Here is a 25018-nt window from a genome sequence, read left to right on the forward strand (position 1 = left end):
GAGTAGAACTTACAGAACCACCGGAAACACCTATCCCAAGGCCATTACCACCTAATACAAGCTTCAAGTGGGTACAATCCTTAACCTTTAACTTTGCTTATTCACTTGAATATGGTTTGCTTGAAACAGATGGCCAGCTTAGAGCTCTTTGCGGCTTTAAGAGTAAGAGGGAAATGGCTCGTACCCAGAGCTGGTGCACAAGGTTCAATAAGGTTCCACGCTTCACCTCGAAGTACACGGATTGGTATCATGCTCAATTGCATGGATCACGGAGAACGTTTGGCCACCATGGTGAGATTCTACTTTTTAAACCGCCCGGATGGAAACATGTAGGTCAAAACGGAGGCGGATTTAATAACAAAGCTTGGGATCCTTGAATCTATTTTGACATTCGTCACCCCGGGAGCCTAAAAATTTGTTTGAAGCTGCTCAGAAGCTTTACATGCCTAGTTTGGGACCCCAGAGGCTATTGGCATTCCAAGCACTGGTGGAGATTTCTGGATGAATTTAAACACAAGCCACCATAAAAGGAAGCCCTTCTAATGTCCAACTTAAGGACTTTAACCAAAAGTTCTAGGTGGGAGACAACCCACCATGGTATGATCGTTCCTTTTGCAATTTTAAATTTATTTCGTTTTGTTTGTTTTTGAACTTTGTTTTTATTTTACTAAACCTGGAATCATGCATAGCATTCACATTAAGCATTGCATTCTGCATTCAGTTAAAAAAAATAAAAAAAAATAAAAAAAGGATGCATAATGCGACCGCATGATACTGCGAATACACTATCCACGCGACCGCGTCATCCACGTGGTCGCGTGCCTTGGAGATCGGAGTCAAAAATCCAACGTCCAGAGAGTTAGGCTGGAATCGTGCGGCCCCTGTGCGTTTTGCACAAATTGGCCCACGCGATCGCATGCCCCATGCGATCGCAACACTTGCACAAAACCAATCCCACGCGACCGCGTGAGCGACGCGATCGCGTCGCATGGATTGCACAACACCCTAGGACGAGACAGAGAGTTGCGCTGAAACGGTGCTGGAGTCGTGCGTTTAGCACAATGTCCAGCGACGCGATCGCGCGACCCACGCGATCGCGTCATCCCCTCTTCCATCCCTTTCATGTGATCGCGCTACCCACGCGATCGCCTCACCCCCTCTCCTACCCCTCTCACGCGATTGCGCGACCTACGCGATCGCGTCACTCCCATTTTCACCCCAACCACGCGACCGCGTGCCACACGCGGCCGCGTGGATTCGAAAATATAACCCCCCAGCCACGCAAACCCTATTAGTCGTGCAGCCCCCCAACCCTCTTTTCCCTCTCTTCTTCTTCTTCTCCCAACCACCACCCAGCACCACCCAGCAACCACCGCGCCACCACCCAGACACCGCTGCCGTACCACCCCCTCCCCTTCTTTCTTCTTCTTTCTCCCTCTCTTTTCCCCTCTCCGCCACTGCCCTCCGCAACCACCACCCACCACCGCCGGCCATCCAGCTGCGCCCCTCCGCCACCCACCCGCAACCCCCCTTCCTTCCTCTATCAATTACCCTAAACCCTATCCCCATTACCCCCTTCGCCACTGCCCCCTCAGCCGCCACCGCGCCGCCGTACCCCTCCACCACGCCGGACGCCGCCGCAGCCACCACCCAGCCGCTTTCTTACCCCGTTCTACTCCTCACACCTACCAGGTTCCGACGAACGCCGCCTTCTTGTCCTTCGCAGTTATTTCACAATTTTTTCTGTTTCTGTTCATAACTAGGATAGATAGATATGCATGCTGTAGTGGATTTTTAGGTTGTTAGGTAGCTTAGGCTGTGGTTAGTGGATTTAGGTCTGTTTACTTGCACTGTTCATGCTCCTGTTTTATCATAACTGCAATTCTGCTGTTCCTGTGACCTTGTTCATATGCCGTGATTTCCTGCATTTGCTGCTTGTTACTCTAAATTTTCATGTTTCTTTTAATTATAGATAACTGCAGCAAGTTTTTAATTCATATGAACTGCCTTGTTTGCTGTTTATTTTCCGGGACAATCCAATTTTAGCCGGAATGCTGTCCAAATTTTTTGTGAATTGTTTTCATTCATGTTTTGGTTTGGCAATCTAAACTCTGTTGTCCTCTGCCTTACCCAAACCATTTTATGAATGCTATGGTAAACTTTCTTATCCTCTTTGATTTCCTGGTTTATAAACTGCATCTGTGATATTTTGATTCCAGTTCTTGCTTTCTTTATATCTATTAGAATCAACATCACCCTGTTTTCCTTGTTCGGTTGTGAGTTAATTCTAGCCATAATTGTGAATCCTTCTTATATGAAATATTTTTTTTATGCCACTTACCTTAAAACCACAATTTATTGACTCACTAATTTTAATTTACTAATTTTTTTTCCAAATTCTAACCCTACTAACCTTTCAAAGTCTCTTTTATGATTTTTCACTTTCCTCTAACTTTCTAACCATGGCATAATGACTTATTTTCCTATTTACCTTGGATTCTGATAAATTTTGGATTGTAAATTCTTCCTTTCAAACTTTTAAACTACTATACAATCCTTCATACACCATTACTTAACTCATTTACCTATTTCCAATTCTCTTTTGCCGCTTTGATTTTTCTTTGTTTATTTGCCTATTTGCTTCCCTATTTTTATCCATATCCTGGTTTTCCATTTTTCAGGATGTCTGCCTCACAGAGGAAAGGTAAAGGCAAGGCTACTGGCAAGCGCAAGAGAGGAGATTCCTCCCAGTCCATCATTGCCCTCATGCATGATTCCTCATGGCGGGAGAAGAACTTTACACAGCAGGAAAAAGCTGACCAGCTGCTCCCTACAAATGATCCAACAAAATTTGCAAACTGGTACTGTGAGCTGAAGTACCCGGCTTTTGCAAACTCCAGAAATCTATACCTGGAGAGAACTCTGAAGATTCCAGAAGCACTCCAGCAGTACACCACTAAGCAAATCAAGCAAAGGGGCTGGTTCTTTCTGGAGAGAAGACTGACAGAGGTCAATGCATCTTGGGTCCGGGAATTCTATTGCAACTACTACCTCACCACCCTAGATGCAGTGAACCTGAGGGGAAAACAAATTCTGGTCACTGAGGAGGCCTTAGAGGACATTCTCCAGCTCCCAGCCATGTCCGATCAGCCTGACGGTTATTCAAAGGCTGAGGAGGACATGCGCCAGATGTAGTTTGATTAGGATGCTGTAAAGGCACGGATAGCTCTCGACCCGACTGTTCCTTGGGAGATGGGTTAGGACACCACCATGCCTAGAGGGATCAAGAGGGCGTACTTAAATGATGAGGCTCAGTTATGGCACCAGATCTTGAGTAATTATGTGATGCCGAGTACTCACGAGACGGAGATCCCAGCTGCTATGATCACCCTCCTATGGTGTGTATTGGAGGGTAAGGACCTTTATCTACCACGCTTTATCTGGCATTTTATGGCCAGGGTCCATCTCCGAGGCACCCTCCCTTTCCCGTACCTGGTTACACAGCTAGGCCGTCAAGCTGACGTGCCATGGGAGGATGCCGATGAGAGACCACCAGTGGCGGGCTGTAGGAAGATCATTCCTCAAAGCAGGAACTTCCTCGCTTTGGGCTACAGACCACCACCCTTCACTGCTACTGATGAGATAGCCCCACCGTCTGCTGGACCCTCTTCATCCACAGCTGTCCCTGCTGCCACCACTGCACCTCCACCTGCCTTTGAGCCCGTATACCGCCTCGTGCAATGCCTATTCCGATAGCTTGATCAGATGAAGTACCGTAACCACCGCCGGTATGAGAGATTGGAGCGTCGCAGCCAGCAACGCCATTCGCATCTGAAGCTGATGATCCGACAGGGTGGTGACATTCCCTCCGAGCCCGACACACCATCAGAGCCATCAGAGGAGGAGGAGGATGAGCACGAGGAGGAGACTCACTTCCAAGAGGAGACCCATCAGCAGGCAGACACGGAGCAGGCTGCCCCACATCAAGAGGTTACGCATCAGATAGAGGCTGCAGATCCGGAGATCCCGATCCAGTCAGCATCGCCTCTACAGCAGCCAGACCCTCAGCCCACCACCACCACAGAGCTTCCAGCTACCATCCCTACCAGTGATGACACCCCTTCACACCCGGCTTGACTGAGCATCAGGGACGATGCTTCATTTTAAGTGTGGGGAGGTCGCCATCTCTGGCGTTTTATTTTGGTGAACCACTACATCTCTTTTTCTTTTATTTTGGATATTTTTCTGTATTTTTCTTTTTTTTTCTGAGTACTTATACATTGCTGCTTTTATGTATTTTTACTCTATTTTTGCATTTTGCATTTTTAGTTCATATTTTTAGTTATTTAGTTTAGTTTACAATTCTGACTTATTAGTGGATTAATTAGTATAGTTTACCCTTTTTAGCATAAGATAGCATAGTTTAATTTGAAAAATAAAAAGGAAGTAAGCTAGGAAATTGAACATAACAGATTTAAATCCATAAACCTTGTATATATAGCATTACATCATATAGTTAAGCTGACAACATTTCATCAAGGAGGAACATTAAAACTTTAAAAGCTACCCTAAATAATTTTTTTTATGAGAATAATGGGAATTTTTAACTAAACCTGCATAACATATATGAATGATATATGATGCTTGAGTTAGAGAACACACAGCTTGTGAGTCTTGAGCCTAATTGTTTGGTTGCATTCAAACCATAATTTCATTCCTGTGTGTTTCGTTTCTTTTTATTCTGATGTTCTTTACTTTGCTTTAATCTATATGTCCAATTATAAAATATAGATACATGCCAAAAGAATGATTGAGGCCATCATTTGATTTTAACTCACTTACCCCAAAATAACCTACCTTTCACATCACCCTTGTTAGCCCCCTTGAGCCTTTAAAATCCCTTTTAATCTATTTAGCCATGCTACTAGCCTTAAGCAGAAAAACAAAATAAAATCCCAAGTTGAATCCTTGGTTAGCTTAAGATAGAAAATTATGAATAGATTAAAATGTGGGAAACCTATTGGGAACATGGATGATAGAAACAAAAGGTAGAAAAGTTAAAAGAAATAAAATAAGATTTGGGAAGCATGCTCATGAAAAATCAAAGTGATCAATTACCATGTGCATTAAAAAAAAATTCTCCAATGTAAAATAAAAGTAATGCACATGGGATAAAAACAAAATTAAAACATGAGCATGTAACAACAAGTGGGATAATGTGGGAAAATTGGTAAAGAAAGTTTTGTTCTACTAAATATGTATGTTAGGTGAGATCTTAGTCTAATTAAGGATTCACTTATTAGCTCACTTAGCCTTATACATATATCCCTACCTTTACCTTGGCCCCATTACAACCTTAATCAAAGACCTCAAGACTTTTGGTATGACTGTACTCTATAATTGTTGATTGGTTAGATGAAGAACAAAGTTATAGAAAGTAAGAATAAAAAGAAAAGTAGAGTGAATAAACCCAATAAACACTGAGTGACTAGAGGGTAAACACAAATTCCAGTGAGGGTTCAATAACTCATCAACATATATCTGTGCTTAATTTACTAATTGTTTTGCAAGTTTGTACAATATTTTTTATTTCCCATCTCATTTGCTAAAATGCTTTATTATTTAAGGGATAGCTATATATATATATATATATATATATATATATATATATATATATATGATTCCTTGAGAATGTGAATTAATTTGACTATATGTAAGCTTTATATATGAGTGGATAAATCGGAATTGCATGACTCATTTAGGTAGATGCATTTAGAATAGGTTGCATTGCATAACGTTCTACCACTTTAACCTTACCTTATTCTTTACCTTGGATTTAGCATGAGGACATGCTATTGTTTAAGTGTGGGGAGGTTGATAAACCCATATTTCATGAGTTATTTTGTGCTTAATTTGAGTGATTTATTCAATCCTTCACCCACTTATTCATATTAATTGCATGGTTTTACTTTCCCTTCCTTATTATGTGATGTATGTGAAAAACATGTTTCCTAAGCTTTAAAATTAATTATTTTAATTACCTTTATTTCTATTCGATGCCGTGATTAGTGTGTTGAGTAGTTTCAGATTTTCTAAGGCAGAATGACTTAAGGGATGGAAAAGGAAACATACAACAATGGAAGGAAAGCACAAAACGGAGCTTCTGAAGAAACTGGCATCCACGCGATCGCATGGACGAAGCGATCGCGTGCCAAGCGCGAATCAGCAGCGACGCGGCCGCATGACTGACGCGACCGCGCGCCTTAAGCAGAACGCACATGACGCGGTCACATGACTGACGCGACCGCATGGCAAGGAAATGCTCCGAATGACGCGACCGTGTGACCCAGGCGGACGCGTGACAGAGGCCACGCACCAGAAATTGCAGAAAACGCTCATAGCAAATTCTGAAGCCCTTTTTGGCCCAAATCCAAGTCCAGAAGGCATAGACCAGAGGTTATGAAGTGGGGGAATGCATCCATTCAGGGAGAGCTCGCCAATTTTCACTTTACATGATTTAGATTTAGTTTGAGAGAGGTTCTCTCCTCTCTCTGTTAGGATTAGGATTTAGGATTTAGGACTTCTCTTAGTTTGTAAGAGTGACTCTCGATCCAGGTTTAATATTTACTTTAATGCTTTCATTCGTACCTATAAATGTTGCCAACTTGACTTATGAATCCTTCCCATGTTATGATTTGAATTAATGATTATTTGAGGTATTTCAGTTATTGATTGCTTTCTCCTTAATTTGTGTTACCATTGCTTCCCATCTAAGGACGTTTTTATTCCAACAATTTTACTTTTTCCCTTTTGGTCTTGGTTAAGAAATCAGTAACTCAACATTATCAAACTCAACATAATTAATAATCATTATCTTGCTAATTGAACTGAACTTCAATAATCCCAACTTTTTCTTAGGAAATAAATAGGATTCGAAGGTCAAACTAATTAGTCCCTTGACTTTTCTTTACTTTAGTAAAGGTTAACTAAGTGGAATTTAGATTCAACTTTCATTATTGTTGAGGGAGACAACCAAGTTGGACTTCCAATTTCTCTTACCTTGCCAAAAGTTGCTTTACATTGTTTATTTATTTCAATTGCCATCTACTTTACTTGTCATTTAAATTACTTGCTTCTCACCTTCTAAACCCCGATTTTACAACCTCCATAACCAATAATAAGAACATACTTCCTTGCAGTTCCTTGAAATGACGACCTGAGGTTTGAATACTCGGTTAACAATTTTTAAAGGGGTTTGTTACTTGTGACACCCAAAACATTTGCACGAAGGGATTTTTGTTGGTTTAGAGACTATATCTACAACGCGACTGTTTTTATGAACTTCTTTACTGGCAAAAATCTCAACGTCAATTCTCATCGACGCGCACGCGCACTTGGCACGCACGCGTGGATCGCAAAAGCAATCGACGCGCGCACGCATGGCGCGCATGCGTGGGAAGCTTCACGTGACCTCATTAAAGGAAATCGTGCCCGGCGATTTCTGAGGCTCATCAGGCCCAATTTCAAGCTGTTTCTGCATGGAAAAGACCCAAGGATGCTAGGGGGAAAAGGGGGATCAATCATTTTACACTAAAATATAATTTTAGTTTTTTGGGGTTTTTCTTTGGTTACTCTAGAGAGAGAAACCCTTGTCCCTCTCTAGATCTAGTTTTAATTTGATCTTCCCTTGTTGGATTGTGAATTGAATCTTGTTAATTACTAGTTTTAATTGTTCAATTTGAATTCCTTGTTACAATTTTGCTTAGATCTAGTGATAGTTTTATGAATCCTTGTTAATTATCATTTTATACCCATTTCATGAATGTTGTGAATCTTGACTTGTTGATGTTACATTGATGATTTCTATGTTTAGCTTTGTTGTTTGGATGAATGTATGTTGATAATTGTTAGTGGGTACTTGTAGATTTCAATTTAATTGCTATTTGAACATGTCTTTTGTTAATGCTTACCATGTGTTTGATGAATTGTTTACTTTGATTATGGAGTAGTCTTCTTTACTCTTGGCCTAGGTCAAGGGAATTGGGTAAACTTGAGTCATTGGGTCTAATGGATTTGATGATTTGGGAGCCCTTGGTGGTCAATTTGATACTCATTGACGCCAACCCACTACTAATCTAATTAGTAGGTAGGTTGGGACTTATGGGTTGATGTGATCAAAGCCATTTGATGTACTTCAACTCTAGGAGTAGATATTACGTACTTAAGACTTTTGGAAGTAGACTTAATGAGCTTGGTTCCTCATAATTGTCAAGATATGGTTGTTAGACAAGGATGGTGACCCCAGTTCCCATGCCTAGCCAAGAGTTGCTTTTATTATTCATATTTGAAAACCAAATTTCTCAACTAGTTGCCTTAGTTATAGTTACTTGTTTGGTTTATAATAGAATTAATTGGAATGTTACTTGTTCGTTGGAATTGCTCATGTTTCGCTTAGTTAATTGAATTAATTTGTTGCAATTTAAGATTACTTGCTTGTTAAGATTCCCATTTATTTTAATGCTCATAACTCACAACCCCAGATTTTTAACCGATGTTGAAGCACATGTTTGCCCATTCATTGTGAGACGACCCGAGGTTTGAGTACTTCGGTTATTTCTATTGGGGTTGAACTTGTGACAACCAAATTCCTCTTCTAAATTTGACACCCGAGGATTGTTGTTGGTAGAGCTATACTTGCAACGCGATCTTATTGAAGAAAATCTTTACCAATACACCCTTGGGGAAAATCTCGGTCAATTTTTTGGCGCCGTTACCGGGGAATGGTTGCACCGTATGCCTTGATATTGGTTATGTGAATATGTGAATATTGTAGATATTTTACTTCTTTCAATACTTAGCTATAGTTTAGATTTCTTTTGCATTTGTGCTATGACTTTCAAGTTTGATGACTCGGTCTCAACCGAATTCTAGCTTAGCCAATTTTGATCCTGAGATTGAAAGAACTTTGTTATACACTCGGCAAGCTAGACGGTGGTTGGACTATACGCCTAGTACTTCGGCCTCTCTTGAGGAAAATACCTAATCACTAGACGTCACCGAGAGTGACTTGGAGTCCGCTACTTCCTATTCTTCTGTTGGCACTACTAATACATCTTTGCACAATACAGGTGAGCCACACATGGCGGAGCCACGCCGGATCACTTTGCATGAGCAAGGAGCTCCGGATATCATACTTCAACCGTTGCAAGCAAGGTATCCTAACCTTGATCCAAACTTTGAGTTGAAGAGTAGCATGATAAATCTACTTTCTAAGTATCATGGGTTGCCGGGTCAAGACCCCATCCGACATTTGAAGGATTTTCAAGTTGCTTGTTCTACGGCTCGAAGGCATGGAGCCGATGAGGTAGCTGGTGCGCAGAAATTGTGATTACACTTTGATTATGTAAAATTCATCGCTCTTTCTTTCCCTGGTAATGGCGCCAAAAACATGATGCCAATTCCATGGTTCACAACTTCGCACAACTAACCAGCAAGTGCACTGGGTCGTCCAAGTAATACCTTACGTGAGTAAGGGTCGAATCCCACGGAGGTTGTTGGTATGAAGCAAGCTATGGTCACCTTGTAAATCTCAGTCAGGCGGATATAAAATAGTAATGGGGTTTTCAAAAATAATTAATAAAATAGTGATAGAAATACTTATGTAAATCATTGGTGAGAATTTCAGATAAGCGAATAGAGATGCTTTCGTTCCTCTTAACCTCTGCTTTCCTGCTATCTTCACCCAATCAGTCTTACTCCTTTCCATGGCTGGCTTTATGTAATGCATCACCATTGTCAATGGCTACTTTCGATCTTCTCTCAGGAAAATGATCCAAATGCCCTGTCACGGCACGGCTAATCGTCTGGAGGCATCACCCTTGTCAATGGTTACATCCTATCCTCTCAGTGAATATGGTCAACGCACCCTGTCACGACACAGCTATTCATCTGTCGGTTCTCGATCATGCTGGAATAGGATTTACTATCCTTTTGCGTCTGTCACTACGCCCAGCAATCGCGAATTTGAAGCTCGTCACAGTCATTCAATCATTGAATCCTACTTGGAATACCACAGACAAGGTTTAGACTTTCCGGATTCTCTTGAATGCCACCATCATTCTAGCTTACACCACGAAGATTCTGATTAAGAGATCTATGAGATACTCATTCAATCTAATATAGAACGGAAGTGGTTGTCAGGCACGCATTCATAGGGAATGATGATGATTGTCACGTTCATCACATTCAGGTTGAAGTGCAAATGAATATCTTAGAAGCGAAATAAGATGAATTGAATAGAAAACAGTAGTACTTTGCATTAATCTTTGAGGAACAGCAGAGCTCCACACCTTAATCTATGGAGTGTAGAAACTCTACCGTTGAAAATACATAAGTGATAATGGAGTTCATTGGTCTCGGCCCCAGAGGGGAACCGGAGTAACCAAGACTGTAAATACAATGATAAAAAGTTCTATTTATAATAAACTAGTCACTAGGGTTTACAGAAGTAATTGATGCATAAATCCACTTTCGGGACCCACTTGGTGTGTGCTTGGGCTGAGCTTGAGTGTTGCACGTGTAGAGGTCATTCTTGGAGTTGAACGCCAGCTTTTGTGCCAGTTTGGGCGTTGAACTCCACTTTGCAGCTTGTTTCTGGCGCTGAACGCCAGAATTGGAAAGAGAGCTAGCGTTGAACGCCAGTTTGCGTCATCTAAACTTGGGCTAAGTATGGACTATTATATATTGCTGGAAAGCCCTGGATGTCTACTTTCCAATGCAATTGGAAGCGCGCCATTTTGAGTTCTGTAGCTCCAGAAATCCATTTTGAGTGCAGGGAGGTCAGAATCCAACAGCATCAGCAGTCCTTCTTCAACCTCTGAATCTTATTTTTGCTCAAGTCCCTCAATTTCAGCCAGAAAATACCTGAAATCACAGAAAAACACACAAACTCATAGTAAAGTCCAGAAATTTGAATTTAACATAAAAACTAATGAAAACATCCCTAAAAGTAACTAGATCCTACTAAAAATATACTAAAAACAATGCCAAAAAGCATATAAATTATCCGCTCATCACAACACCAAACTTAAATTGTTGCGTGTCCCCAAGCAACTGAAAATCAAATAGGATAAAAAGAAGAGAACATACTATAAACTCCAAATTATCAATGAAACATAGCTCCAATCAGATGAGCGGGACTTATAGCTTTTTGCCTCTTGAATAGTTTTGGCATCTCACTCTATCCATTGAGGTTCAGAATGATTGACATCTATAGGAACTCAGAGTTCAGATAGTGTTATTGATTCTCCTAGTTCAGTATGATGATTCTTGAACACAGCTATTTTATGAGTCTTGGCCGTGGCCCTAAGCACTTTGTTTTCCAGTATTACCACCGGATACATAAATGCCACAGACACATAATTGGGTGAACCTTTTCAGATTGTGACTCAGCTTTACTAAAGTCCCCAATTAGAGGTGTCCAGGGTTCTTAAGCACACTCTTCTTTTGCTTTGGACCTTGACTTTAACCGCTCAGTCTCAAGTTTTCACTTGACACCTTCACGCCACAAGCACATGGTTAGGGACAGCTTGGTTTAGCCGCTTAGACCAGGATTTTATTCCTTTAGGCCCTCCTATCCACTGATGCTCAAAGCCTTGGGATCCTCTTAATTCACCCTTGCCTTTTGGTTTTAAGGGCTATTGGCTTTTTTCTCTTGCCTCTTGGTTTTAAGAGCTTTTGGCTTTTTCTGCTTGCTTTTTCTTTCTAATTTTTTTTCGCCTATTTTTTTTTTCTGCAAGCTCTGTTCTTTGCTGCTTTTTCTTGCTTCAAGAATCATTTTTATGATTTTTCAGATTATCAAATAACATGTCTCCTTGTCATCATTCTTTCAAGAGCCAAGATATTTAACATTCTTAAACAACAACTTCAAAAGACATATGCACTGTTTAAGCATTCATTCAGAAAACAAGAAGCATTGTCACCACATCAATATAATTAAACTAAGTTCAAGGATAAATTCAAAACTCATGTACTTCTTGTTCTTTTGAATTAAAACATTTTTCATTTAAGAGAGGTGATGGATTCATAGGACATTCATAACTTTAAGACAAAGTTACTAACTACTAATGATCATGTAATGAAGACACAAACATAGATAAGCACATAACATAGAAAACGAAAAATAGAAGAAATAAGAACAAGGAATGAATCCACCTTAGTGATGGTGGCGTTTCCTTCTTGGGAACCAATGATGTCCTTGAGCTCTTCTATGTCTCTTCCTTGTCTTTGTTGCTCCTCCCTCATTGCTTTTTGATCTTCTCTTATTTCATGAAGGATGATGGATTGCTCTTGATGTTCCACCCTTAGTTGTCCCATATTGGAACTTAATTCTCCTATGGAGGTGTTGATTTGCTCCCAAAAATTCTGTGGAGGCAAGTGCATCCCTTGATGTATCTCAGGGATTTCTTGATGATGAGCTTCATCATGTGCCTGTTGAGATTCATGAATGTGCTCTCTTGTTTGCTCCATCCTTTTCTTAATGATGGGCTTGTGAGATGAATCTTTCCATCTCCCATGGCTCAGAGGTGGAAGCATTTGTCTTCCCTTTCCTCTTTCTTGAGGTTTCTCTGGCCTTAGGTGCCATTAATGGTAATAGAAAAATAGAAAGCTTATGCTTTTACCACACCAAACTTAGAATATTGCTCGCCCTCGAGCAAGAGAAGAAAGAATAGATGAAGAAGAAGAAGATATGGAGGAGATAGAGGGATGTGTGTATGGATGTGAGTGGTGAATGGAAAACAGAAGGGATGACCATGAATGGAGAGAGAGGGTGAGGTGGGTGGGGATCCTGTGAGATTCACAGATCCTGAGATGATCCTGTGGGGTCCACAGATCTTGAGATGATCCTGTGGGGTCCACAGATCCTGAGTTGTTCAAGGAATTACAACCTTGCACCAAATTAGGCATGTAAAATGCCCTTACACACAACTCTGGGCGTTCAGCGCCAGGTTGGTGCCCATTTTGGGCGTTCAACGCCCATTTGTTGCCCATTTCTGGCGTTGAACGCCAGAACCATGCTTGTTCTGGGCGTTCAGCGCCAGGATACTGCCCATTTTGGGCGTTCAGTGCCAGAACCATGCTCTGTTCTGGCGTTGAACGCCAGGCAGATGCTTCCTCCAGGGTGTGATTTTTCTTCTGCTGTTTTTGATTCCGTTTTCAATTTTTATATTTATTTTGTGACTCCACATGATCATGAACCTATAAAGACATATAACTAAGAAAAATATAGTTAGATAAAAATTGGGTTGCCTCCCAACAAGCGCTTCTTTAATGTCAATAGCTTGACAGTGGGCTCTCATGGAGCCTTACAGATGTTCAGAGTATTGTTGAGGCTCTCCAACACCAAACTTAGAGTTTGGATATGGGAGTTCAACACCAAACTTAGAGTTTGGTTGTGGCCTCCCAACACCAAACTTAGAGTTTGACTGTGGGGGCTTTGTCTGACTCTGCTTTGAGAGAAGCTTTTTCTGCTTCCTCTCCATGGATGCAGAGAGAGATATTTGAGTTGTAAACACAAGGTTGTCCTTATTTAATTGAAGGATCAATTCTCCTCTGTCCACATCAATCACAGCTCTTGCTGTGGCTAGGAAAGGTCTTCCTAGGATGATGGATTCATCCTCTTCCTTTCCAGTATCTAAGACTATGAAATCAGCAGGGATGTAAAGGCCTTCAACCTTTACTAACACGTCCTCTACTTGTCCATAAGCCTGTTTTCTTGAATTATCTGCCATCTCTAATGAGATTTTAGCAGCTTGTACCCCATAGATTCCCAGTTTCTCTATTATAGAGAGGGGCATGAGGTTTATTCCTGAACCAAGGTCACACAGAGCCTTAAAGATCATGGTGCCTATGGTACAAGGTATTATGAACTTTCCAAGATCCTGTCTCTTCTGAGGCAATGTCAGTTGATCCAGATCACTTAGTTTATTGATGAACAAAGGAGGTTCATCTTCCCAAGTATCAATGCCAAATAATTTGGCATTCAGCTTCATGATTGCACCAAGGAACTTGGCAGCTTGCTCTTCAGTAACATCCTCATTTTCTTCGGAAGAGGAATACTCATCAGAGCTCATGAATGGCATAAGGAGGTTTAATGGAATCTCTATGGTCTCTAGATGAGCCTCAGAGTCCTTTGGTTCCTCAGAGGGAAGCTCCTTATTGATCACTGGATGTCCTAGGAGGTCTTCCTCCTTGGGATTCACGTCCTCTCATTCCCTTATAGGTTTGGCCATGGTGCTTATGTCAATGGCCTTGCACTCTCCTTTTGGATTCTCTTCTGTATTGCTTGGGAGAGTACTAGGAAAGATTTCAGTGATCCTTTTACTCAGCTGGCCCACTTGTGCTTCCAAATTTCTAATGGAAGACCTTGTTTCATTCATGAAACTCACAGTGGCCTTATATAGATCAGAGACTAAGTTTGCTAAATTAGAAGTATTTTGTTCAGAGTTCTCTGTCTGTTGCTGAGTGGATGATGGAAAAGGTTTATTATTGTTAAACCTGTTTTTTCCACCATTATTAAAGCCTTGTTGAGGCCTTTGATCCTTCCATGAGAGATTTGGATGATTTTTCCATGATGGGTTATAGGTGTTTCCATAAGGTTCACCTAAGTAATTCACCTCTGCTATTGTAGGGTTTTCAGGATCATAAGCTTCTTCTTCAGGAGAAGCCTCTTGAGTACTGTTGGATGCAGCTTGCATTCGATTCAGACTCTGAGAAATCATATTAACTTGCTGAGTCAATATTTTATTCTGAGCCAATACGGTATTCAGAGTATCAACTTCAAGAACTCCCTTCTTCATAGGCGTCCCATTACTCACAGGATTCCTCTCAGAAGTGTACATGAACTGGTTATTAGCAACCATGTCAATGAGTTCTTGAGCTTCTGCAGGCGTTTTCTTTAGGTGAATGGATCCACCTGCAGAAGTATCCAATGACATCTTTGATAGCTCAGATAAACCATCATAGAATATATCCAGGATGGTCCATTCTGAAAGCATGTCAGAAGGACACTTTTTGGTCAGCTGCTTGTATCTTTCCCAAGCTTCATAGAGGGATTCACCTTCTTTCTGTCTGAAGGTTTGAACATCCACTCTAAGCTTGCTCAGCTTTTGAGGAGGAAAGAACTTGGCTAAGAAAGCCGTGACCAGCTTATCCCAAGAGTTCAGGCTATCTCTGGGTTGAGAGTCCAACCACACTCTAGCTCTGTCTCTTACAGCAAAAGGGAAAAGCATGAGCCTGTAGACTTCAGGATCTACTCCATTAGTCTTAACAGTATCACATATCTGCAAGAATTCAGTTAAGAACTGAAAAGGATCTTCAGATGGAAGTCCATGAAACTTGCAGTTCTGCTGCATCAGAGAAACTAGCTGAGGTTTCAGCTCAAAATTGTTTGCTCCAATGGCAGGAATGGAGATGCTTCTTCCATGTAAATTGGAATTAGGTGCAGTAAAGTCACCAAGCATTCTCCTTGCATTATTGTTGGGTTCGGCTGCCATCTCCTTTACTTGTTCGAAATTTTCAATCAAGTTGTCTCTGGATTGTTGTAATTTAGCTTCTCTTAGTTTCCTCTTCAGAGTCCTTTCAGGTTCTGGATCAGCTTCAACAAGAATGCCTTTTTCTCTGTCCCTGCTCATAAGAAAGAGAAGAGAAAAAGAAAAGAAGAGGAATCCTCTATGTCACAGTAAAGAGGTTCCTTATTGTTAGTAGAAGAAGAAAAGAAGAAAAAATTCGAACACAGATAGAAGAGGGGGTTCGAATTTGGTGAGTGATGTGAGGAAGAGATGTTAGTAGATGAATAAATAAATAGAATAAGATGAGAGAGGGAGAGGATTTGTGAAAATAATTTTTGAAAAAGAGTTAGTGATTTTCGAAAATGGTTTTTGAAAAAGGTTAGTATTTTTTTTTCGAAAATTCAAATAGAAAATAAAATAATTAGTTAATTAAAAAGAAATTTTTAAAAAAGAGAGAAGATATTTTCCAAAAATGAGAGAGAGGGAGTTAGTTAGGTAGTTTTGAAAAAGATAAGAAACAAACAAAAAGTTAGTTAGTTAGTTGAAACAAATTTGAAAATCAATTTTTTGAAAGGGATAAGATAAGAAGATATTTTTGAAAAGATATGATTGAAATTAGTTTTGAAAAAGATTTGATTTTTAAAATCACAATTAATGACTTGATTCACAAGAAATCACAAAATATGATTCTAGAACTCAAAGTTTGAATCTTTCTTAACAAGCAAGTAACAAACTTGAAATTTTTGAATCAAAACATTAATTGATGATATTATTTTCGAAAATTATGATATAAAAATAAGAAAAAGATTTTTGAAAAATATTTTTAGAGTTTTCGAAAATAACTAAGAAAAATGAAAAAGATTTGATTTTTGAAAAAGATTTTGAAAAAGATAAGATTTTCAAATTGAAAATTTGATTTGACTCATAAGAAACAACTTGATTTTTAAAAATTTTTGAAAAAGTCAACTCAATTTTTGAATTTGATGAGAGAAAAAGGGGAAGATATTTTTTTGATTTTTGAATTTTGAATGATGAGAGAGAAAAACATAAAAATGATGCAATGCATGAGATTTTTAGATCAAAACAATGAATGCATGCAAGAATGTTATGAATGTCAAGATGAACACCAAGAACACTATGAAGATCATGATGAACATCAAGAACACATTTTTGAAAAATTTTTAATGCAAAGAAAACATGCAAGACACCAAACTTAGAATTCTTTAATGCTTAGACACTAAGAATTCAAGAATGCATATGAAAAACAAGAAAAGACACAAAACATGCAAATGCAAAGATCAAACAAGAAGACTTACCAAGAACAACTTGAAGATCATGAAGAACACTATGAATGCATGAATTTTCGAAAAATGCAAAATGGATATGCAATTGACACCAAACTTATAACATGACACATGACTCAAACAAAAAGCATGAAAAATATTTTTGATTTTTATGATTTTCTAATTTTTTTGTATTTTTTCGAAAATTATTTGAAAAACAAAAATAAGGATTTCAAAATCTTTAATATGAATTCCAGGAATCTTGTGCTCTTTAGTCTAAAGCTCCAATCAAAGGGTCAGACATGGCTTAATAGCCATTCAAGCTTTAGAATGGATTTACATCCATTGAGGTGATTAGTTGAAGACCAATCCCAAAGGAGTTTGGGTATGGCTTTTCAGCCAGATAGGATTCAACATGTTACCATGAAACTCTAGAATTCATTCTTGAAAGTTTTGAAGCCATAGAATAATTTATTTTTGAAAATATTTTTATTTTAAAATTTTTTTCGAAAACAAAGGAAAAATTTTTGAAAGATTTTTGAAAAATTTTTGAAAATTAAAACAAAAAGAAAATTACCTAATCTGAGCAACAAGATGAACCGTTAGTTGTCCAAACTCGAACAATCCCCGGCAACGGCGCCAAAAACTTGGTGCGCAGAAATTGTGATTACAATTTGATTATGTAAAATTCATCGCTCTTTCTTTCCCTGGTAATGGCGCCAAAAACATGATGCCAATACCATGGTTCACAACTTCGCACAACTAACCAGCAAGTGCACTGGGTCGTCCAAGTAATACCTTACGTGAGTAAGGGTCGAATCCCACGAAGATTGTTGGTATGAAGCAAGCTATGGTCACCTTGTAAATCTCAGTCAGGCGGATATAAAATAGTAATGGGGTTTTCGAAAATAATTAATAAAATAGTGATAGAAATACTTATGTAAATCATTGGTGAGAATTTCAGATAAGCGAATAGAGATGCTTTCGTTCCTCTTAACCTCTGCTTTCCTGCTATCTTCACCCAATCAGTCTTACTCCTTTCCATGGCTGGCTTTATGTAATGCATCACCATTGTCAATGGCTACTTTCGGTCTTCTCTCAAGAAAATGATCCAAATGCCCTGTCACGGCACGGCTAATCGTCTGCAGGCATCACCCTTGTCAATGGTTACATCCTATCCTCTCAGTGAATATGGTCAACGCACCCTGTCACGGCACGGCTATTCATCTGTCGGTTCCCGATCATGCTGGAATAGGATTTACTATCCTTTTGCGTCTGTCACTACGCCCAGCAATCACGAGTTTGAAGCTCGTCACAGTCATTAAATCATTGAATCCTACTCGGAATACCACAGACAAGGTTTAGACTTTCAGGATTCTCTTGAATGCCGCCATCATTCTAGCTTACACCACGAAGATTCTGATTAAGAGATCTAAGAGATACTCATTCAATCTAATGTAGAACGGAAGTGGTTGTCAGGCACGCGTTCATAGTGAATGATGATGATTGTCACGTTCATCACATTCAGGTTGAAGTGCGAATGAATATCTTATAAGCGAAATAAGATGAATTGAATAGAAAACAGTAGTACTTTGCATTAATCTTTGAGGAACAGCAGAGCTCCACACCTTAATCTATGGAGTGTAGAAACTCTACCATTGAAAATACATAAGTGATAATGGAGTTCATTGGTCTCGGCCCCAGAGGGGAACCAGAGTAACCAAGACTGTGAATACAATGATAAAAAGTTCTATTTATAATAAACTAGTCACTAGGGTTTACAGAAGTAAGTAATTGATGCATAAATCCACTTTTGAGGCCCACATGGTGTGTGCTTGGGCTGAGCTTGAGTGTTGCACGTGTAGAGGTCATTCTTGGAGTTGAACGCCAGCTTTTGTGCCAGTTTGGGCGTTGAAATCCACTTTGCAGCTTGTTTCTGGCGCTGGACGCCAGAATTGGACAGAGAGCTGGCGTTGAACGCCAGTTTGCGTCATTTAAACTTGGAAAAAGTATGGACTATTATATATTTCTGGAAAGCCCTGGATGTCTACTTTCCAATGCAATTGGAAGCGCTCCATTTTGAGTTTTGTAGCTCCAGAAAATGCATTTTGAGTGCAGGGAGGTCAGAATCCAACAACATCAGCAGTCCTTCTTCAACCTCTGAATCTGATTTTTGCTCAAGTCCCTCAATTTCAGCCAGAAAATACCTGAAATCACAGAAAAACACACAAACTCATAGTGAAGTCCAGAAATGTGAATTTAACATAAAAACTAATGAAAATATCCCTAAAAGTAACTAGATCCTACTAAAAATATACTAAAAACAATGCCAAAAAGCGTATAAATTATCCGCTCATCAGTAGCTATCATGGTTTTTGCCTTCCCTTTCTCTCTTGAAGCGCAAGCAAAGACATGGTTCTATTCGCTACAAGATGAGATTATGACTAATTGGGATTTCTTGAGAAGAGAGTTTCTTGATAAGTTCTTCCCACCGGAGAAGACCGACTACATCCGGAAAGAGATTTTGGGTATAATGCAAAGAGACCAAGAGGGTTTGTACGAGTATTGGTCTCGGTTCAAGAGGCTATTGGAGTCATGTCTACACCACGGAATGACCACTCACTTGATCATTAGCTACTTTACTGGAGGTCTTTGTGCGGAAGATAGAAGATTGCTCACCGCTTCTAGTGGCGGTTCCCTTTCGAAAAACAAGACGGAGGTTGAAGCTTGGAATTTGATAAAGGATGTTGCCAAAGCTACACAACACACAAGGGTGAGAAGTAATCCTCTCAAGGGTGTGGTAGAACCATCCCCTTCCGAATCAAGTCTAACCAAAGCACTTGGAGATATGACCACCATCCTTACACAAATCCAAAGGGATCAAAAGGAATACTACTCCATCCAAGCCATCCAAGTCCCACCTCCGGTTGCTCAACTTGAAGGCCCTCCTAGGATTTGTGGTTTGTGCTCTAGCACCACACATTACACCGACCAATGCAATCAAATTCAAGAAGAACATGCTCTTGTGGTGGCCAATGTGAATTACAACAACCGTCCACCCTACCCTCCTCAAGGTCAAAACAATTACCATCAAGGTGGTAATCAACATCAAGGGTGGAGGGATAATGCACAAGGAAGCAATCAAAACTAAAGGTGGAACAACTCTCCTTCTCATCACAACAACAACCAATCTTCATCCCAATACTACCATAACAACACCAACTACCAAGCCCACCAAGGCCACTCCAACCAAAACCAAAATAACTACACCAAGTACCAAGCACCACACCATAGACAACAAAACCAAAACCAAACTCCTCCATCTTCCAACAATCAAGTTGATGAGCTTAGAGCCACCATGGAAAAACGAGATGAGAGTAACAAGGCTTAATTCAAGGCCTTGAATACTCAATTGGCCAACCTCACCAACATGCTTTCAAAGATGAACATGTCAAGCCAACCACCAACCCCCAATAACAACACCAACCAACCCTCAAGTTCCTCTAACCTTCCATCCCAACCCCAACCAAACCCCAGAGGCGGTCTTAACGCCATCACTCTACGGTCGGGGACTACATTAGAGGAGATACCTCCAAGGGTCATGGGAGAAATTCATGAGGAAGAGGTAGTTGTTGAAGCTCCACATGAAGAAGAGGTGGTAGACAAAAGGCATGAGGAAGAGGGAGTTAACCTCAAGGAACCCAAGAGGAAAGCTATAGTGGATGAGTCCATTCCTATCCCATTTCCTTCTATGGTGAAGAAGGCGAAGAAAACCCCGGAATTTGATTTGAACATGCTTCAAGTGTTTAAAAAGGTTGAGGTAACCATACCACTCCTTGATGCTATTCAACAAATTCCAAAGTATGCAAAATTTTTGAAAGACTTGTGTACACACAAGGATAGGATAGGAGAATTGGAGACATTATCCTTGGGTAGTTCAATTTCTTCTTTGATGGAACCTATTCCAAGAAAATGTGGTGACCCTGGGCCGTGCTTAGTGTCTTGTTGTATTGGTAGACACACTTTTCATGATTGTATGTGTGACTTGGGAGCTTGTGTAAGCATCATGCCACTTTCTATCTATGTGCGGTTGAATTTTGCTCCATTGAAGAAGTCGGCGGCGAGGTTTGCCTTAGCCGATAAAAGTGTGATCACAGTGATGGGGATAACGGAAGATGTACTCGTGGCAATTAAGGATTTGGTTTTTCCGGTTGACTTTTACATCCTTGAAATGCCTCCAGCAGAAAATAGAAGCTCATCCTCCATTCTACTTGTAACGACCCAATTTTCAATATGTCTAGATCATACCGGAAACTGAGCGCTACCAATTTGTCTTCCTAATTATTATCTATTATTTATTATATGAGCCTGATTCATTGTTAAAAGCGTAGTTAATTTGCGTGGTACTTTTTTTTTTTAAACGTTTGGATTAAAAACAGAATCATTTATAATCAATCCATAAATAGTAACAGATAAAACAGTTATAAGCAACCACACATAAATACATCACAAGTAGCTAGCAACATTCAGTTATCCAGCCTTTATTAGAGTATAGACCTTTAGTTAGAACACCCCTAGGTATAGCTATATAATTACTATATACATATACATACATACAACATCCCAGGTCCTGACTTGTTCAAGAAGTCCCTAAGCTGGCACCCAGGCTAGCCTATACTCTATACTCACCTAGTCCCTCTAAACTACTAAAGCAAGGGAAAGTACGTTCTAGGTCTTCAAAACTCAAGTCAAGTGGAACGTCATCAAAAGATAGAACATCATCTGCTAATCTTCTACACGATCAGACTTTTCCACAGGACGTCTCTCTGGTACCTCATGAAGTAGCCACACAATAGGAATCTCGTACACAGGATTTAGGTTAAAGTACGCATATGAACGGGGTGCAGACGTTGGCTGGTCTCACAGTATATACATATAATCAGAGAACGATATTCACCTTAGACTAAGAAGACTATCTAGAGCAGAATCCTCTTCTTACGAACGGTCATCAGCGAACTATGGTAAGGTACTCTTACTTCCATCTGAAGGGGGAAGGGAGAGAGAAGGGGTAAGAACTGGGGAGTTCTTAGTAGGGTCGGGGTTATTAGTTATGTTTATTTATTTGGGGTCGATTAGTAGACGAGTAACATAATATAGCGAAGCAGTAAACAGAAGATAAAGATAGAAAGAGGAAGTAGAGACAATAAAAAGCAGAACACAAACAAAAGAATACAAGAAAATAAAACACAGAAGTAGCATACGAGCAGAAAAACATAAAGAAGTAGATCACACACAGGAAGGAATGCAACAGAGAATGATGCGCAGACAAGAATGATGCATGTCTAGCCCTAGTGCAGGTAATGAGCTCATCTGTCGGTTACTAACCCGCTCCCGACGTTATCCAGCAACCTCTGTCTGGATAAGGCTTTCCTATTGGCTATACCCCAGTGTACAGGAAATAACCCCTCTGCCACCACAGGGTCCACTGCATGCAGCAAATAACACATCTGCCACTGCAGGGATGTATGCCGACACACCTTCTGTATACAGGAAATAACCCCTCTGCCACTACAGAAATGGAACAGGTGGTCACGGTACTTCTGTAGCAGGAAATAACCCCTCTGCCTTACAAAAATAAAATATGGATCTGTACCGTAGGAAAGCGTTCTCAGTGATCACACCATTATCTATCTGACTGCCTCACTACAGCAGATGATCATACAAGTATATCTGGAGTTGCCTTAACGCAACAAATGAATAAACACATCTCTTGGGTTGCCTCAAGCAACAAATCATCACATAATCATTCTCATTATCATCATTCATCATCATTCTCATTATTCATCATCATTTTCACATTTTTATGCAGTACCTATTTCTTTCTCTGTTCAATCATACTGTACAAACTTTACATCTTTGACTTTTACAACATCTTAATTCAAACTATTTCTCTTTATCACATTACTCTTTTCTCTTTGTCTTTTTACTTTGCTCTGATTACTCTTTTCTCTGTATCCCTTTATTCTGCTCTGGTTACTCTGTTCTCTGTGTTTCTTTACTCTGCTCTGATTTCTCTGTTTAACGTATGTATTTAAAGCTTATGTAAATTTCGGTATGAATAGTTAGTCTATCCCAAGTATAGGTTCATTAAGTCTATACTAAAACAGTTTAACTTTTCATATAATACCTAACCCTATTCACTATTCCAGGACTAACTATGTTGCCCTAGTTCGTTCACTAGTCTCTGTCTGTTTTTCTGTCATTAAAACTTTACAGACTTTTTCTTCGATTTTTATCTTTTCTTCAACTTTTTAACTTTTATTTATCTTTGCCTCACTAATATGTTTTTACCACTCCCTAAGTGTTTTATGAAAGTAATTATGAGATTATGTGCTTAAAGTTGTCTTTCTAAAGCTTTTACAGAAAACTGCCTTTTCTGCATTATTTTATTATTTTTATTAAAATATTATTTTTAATTAAATATTATTATTTAATATTTTATTATTATTTATTATTTTATCATTAAATTTTCGAAAATTAACTTACTTTTACTTTTAACCTTTAAAATTCACTTTTTACCACCCGTAACTTTTAATATTTCTACTTTTACCACCCTAACTTCCAGAAATTACCAAATAACCTCCCAAACACCAAAATATTTACTTCCTTGCCCTTTTATGGATCAAAAAGGTGTTCTTCATTGTTCTTCATCACACTCAAAGTGTTCTTCGTGTTCTTCGTAAATTCTTCAGATTCTTTCTCTGTTTTTATCTGTTTTTCAGTCTTTTCAGCAACCGATTTTTACCATAATTCATAATAAATTTCCAGCCACTAAAACCCCATCTTTTCTACATGATTTTAACACAAATTGAACCCCAATTTAAGGTCTAGGGTTCGTTTTTCCAGCAGCCATGAAGAACACAAATTCGAAGTTGAATATCATCAAATTTCATCAAATTTTCACCAAAATTTCAACAAGAATTACTCATATAAACAATCAATTTCAAGCATAACCAAACCATATCATAATCACACAACTCAAACACAATCAATCAAGATTAAATTCGTCAATCCCTACCTGGTTTTGTTGCTCCTAATTCGGTTAAACTTTCAGGTGGTCCTTAAGCACTTTTTCCTCCTAAATCACATCAAGAACAACTTTAAATCCAAAAACTCTCAACTGACCAAATCTCACTCAGTATGTTAGGAAGAGATATCTCACCTTAGACTTGCTGGAAATTCACATTTCTTGGCCCTCAAGTCAAGTTAAGCATGATTCCTAAGGAAGAACATCAAGAAAACACATGTTTTGCATGGTTTTCCTTGAAAACCGAATTGAAATGGGAAAGGGACAGCCATCTAACCTTATTTCCATCGTTGATAAGTTACATGGTTATGTAGAGGAAGAAGAGAGGATCATTTTGGTGAAAACGGAGTTTTGATTTGAGTTTTAGTTTAGAAGAAATCAAGCTTTGAAGATTAAGTGTTCTTGAAAGTTTCTCTCTTTTCTCTCTTGTTATTTTCGGCCAAAATGATGAAATGAGACAGCCTTGGAGGTCTTGGGGGTGTAAGGTGAGTTGTGATTGGTTGGCTTGGAGGTGGATTAAAATAATATTAAAATATCTCTAGTGTACAACTACTAAAACTAGGTGTACTGGAACACTCGTAAAAACATCTCTAAAAATTATTTTCTGAGCTACTAGCATAAATGACACTAGTAACATATTTATTATGAGAATATAACATGTATAATGAGGCCTTAGCATTGCTAAATTCATCAGAGAGTGCTGGTGCTAAGCTGCACCAGTAAACCGTAAACCCGGTTAAACCGATTTTCTGTTTTTAACAAAAATAGACCAGGTAACCTTATAATATCATTCAAGCATTTTCTAATACTAATATAATGATAATATTATACTATTATCTCTCTCCTCTCATGAATCGAGTCCGGTTCGTCAAACAGAGACTATTTACGAAAATCAAAATCAAAACTGCCAACCGATACGGTTCAAAAACTAGGTTCTTCCCGATTGCATTATCAAGCTTGCCTCAGAGGAGGTTCTAGCTTAAGGATGACATAATGATAATGAGGATTGAGATGCTTGATGATATAACAGAGGTGTTCCCTTTACTGATCTTATGGAGAAACCCGTACTTTCAGAAAAG

General features: G+C 39.3%; 1 non-coding gene across 1 annotated transcript; it reads left to right on the forward strand.

Annotated features, from left to right (window-relative positions):
• The first annotated feature begins 15050 nt into the window (after positions 1–15050).
• On the forward strand, positions 15051–15158 carry LOC112753277 (small nucleolar RNA R71). The gene has a single exon (XR_003177670.1). It is a non-coding gene; the product is annotated as a small nucleolar RNA R71 (small nucleolar RNA).
• The last annotated feature ends 9860 nt before the right edge of the window (positions 15159–25018 follow it).

Source organism: Arachis hypogaea, chromosome 15 (genome assembly GCF_003086295.3).
Source record: "Arachis hypogaea cultivar Tifrunner chromosome 15, arahy.Tifrunner.gnm2.J5K5, whole genome shotgun sequence".
NCBI classification, from domain to species: domain Eukaryota; kingdom Viridiplantae; phylum Streptophyta; class Magnoliopsida; order Fabales; family Fabaceae; genus Arachis; species Arachis hypogaea.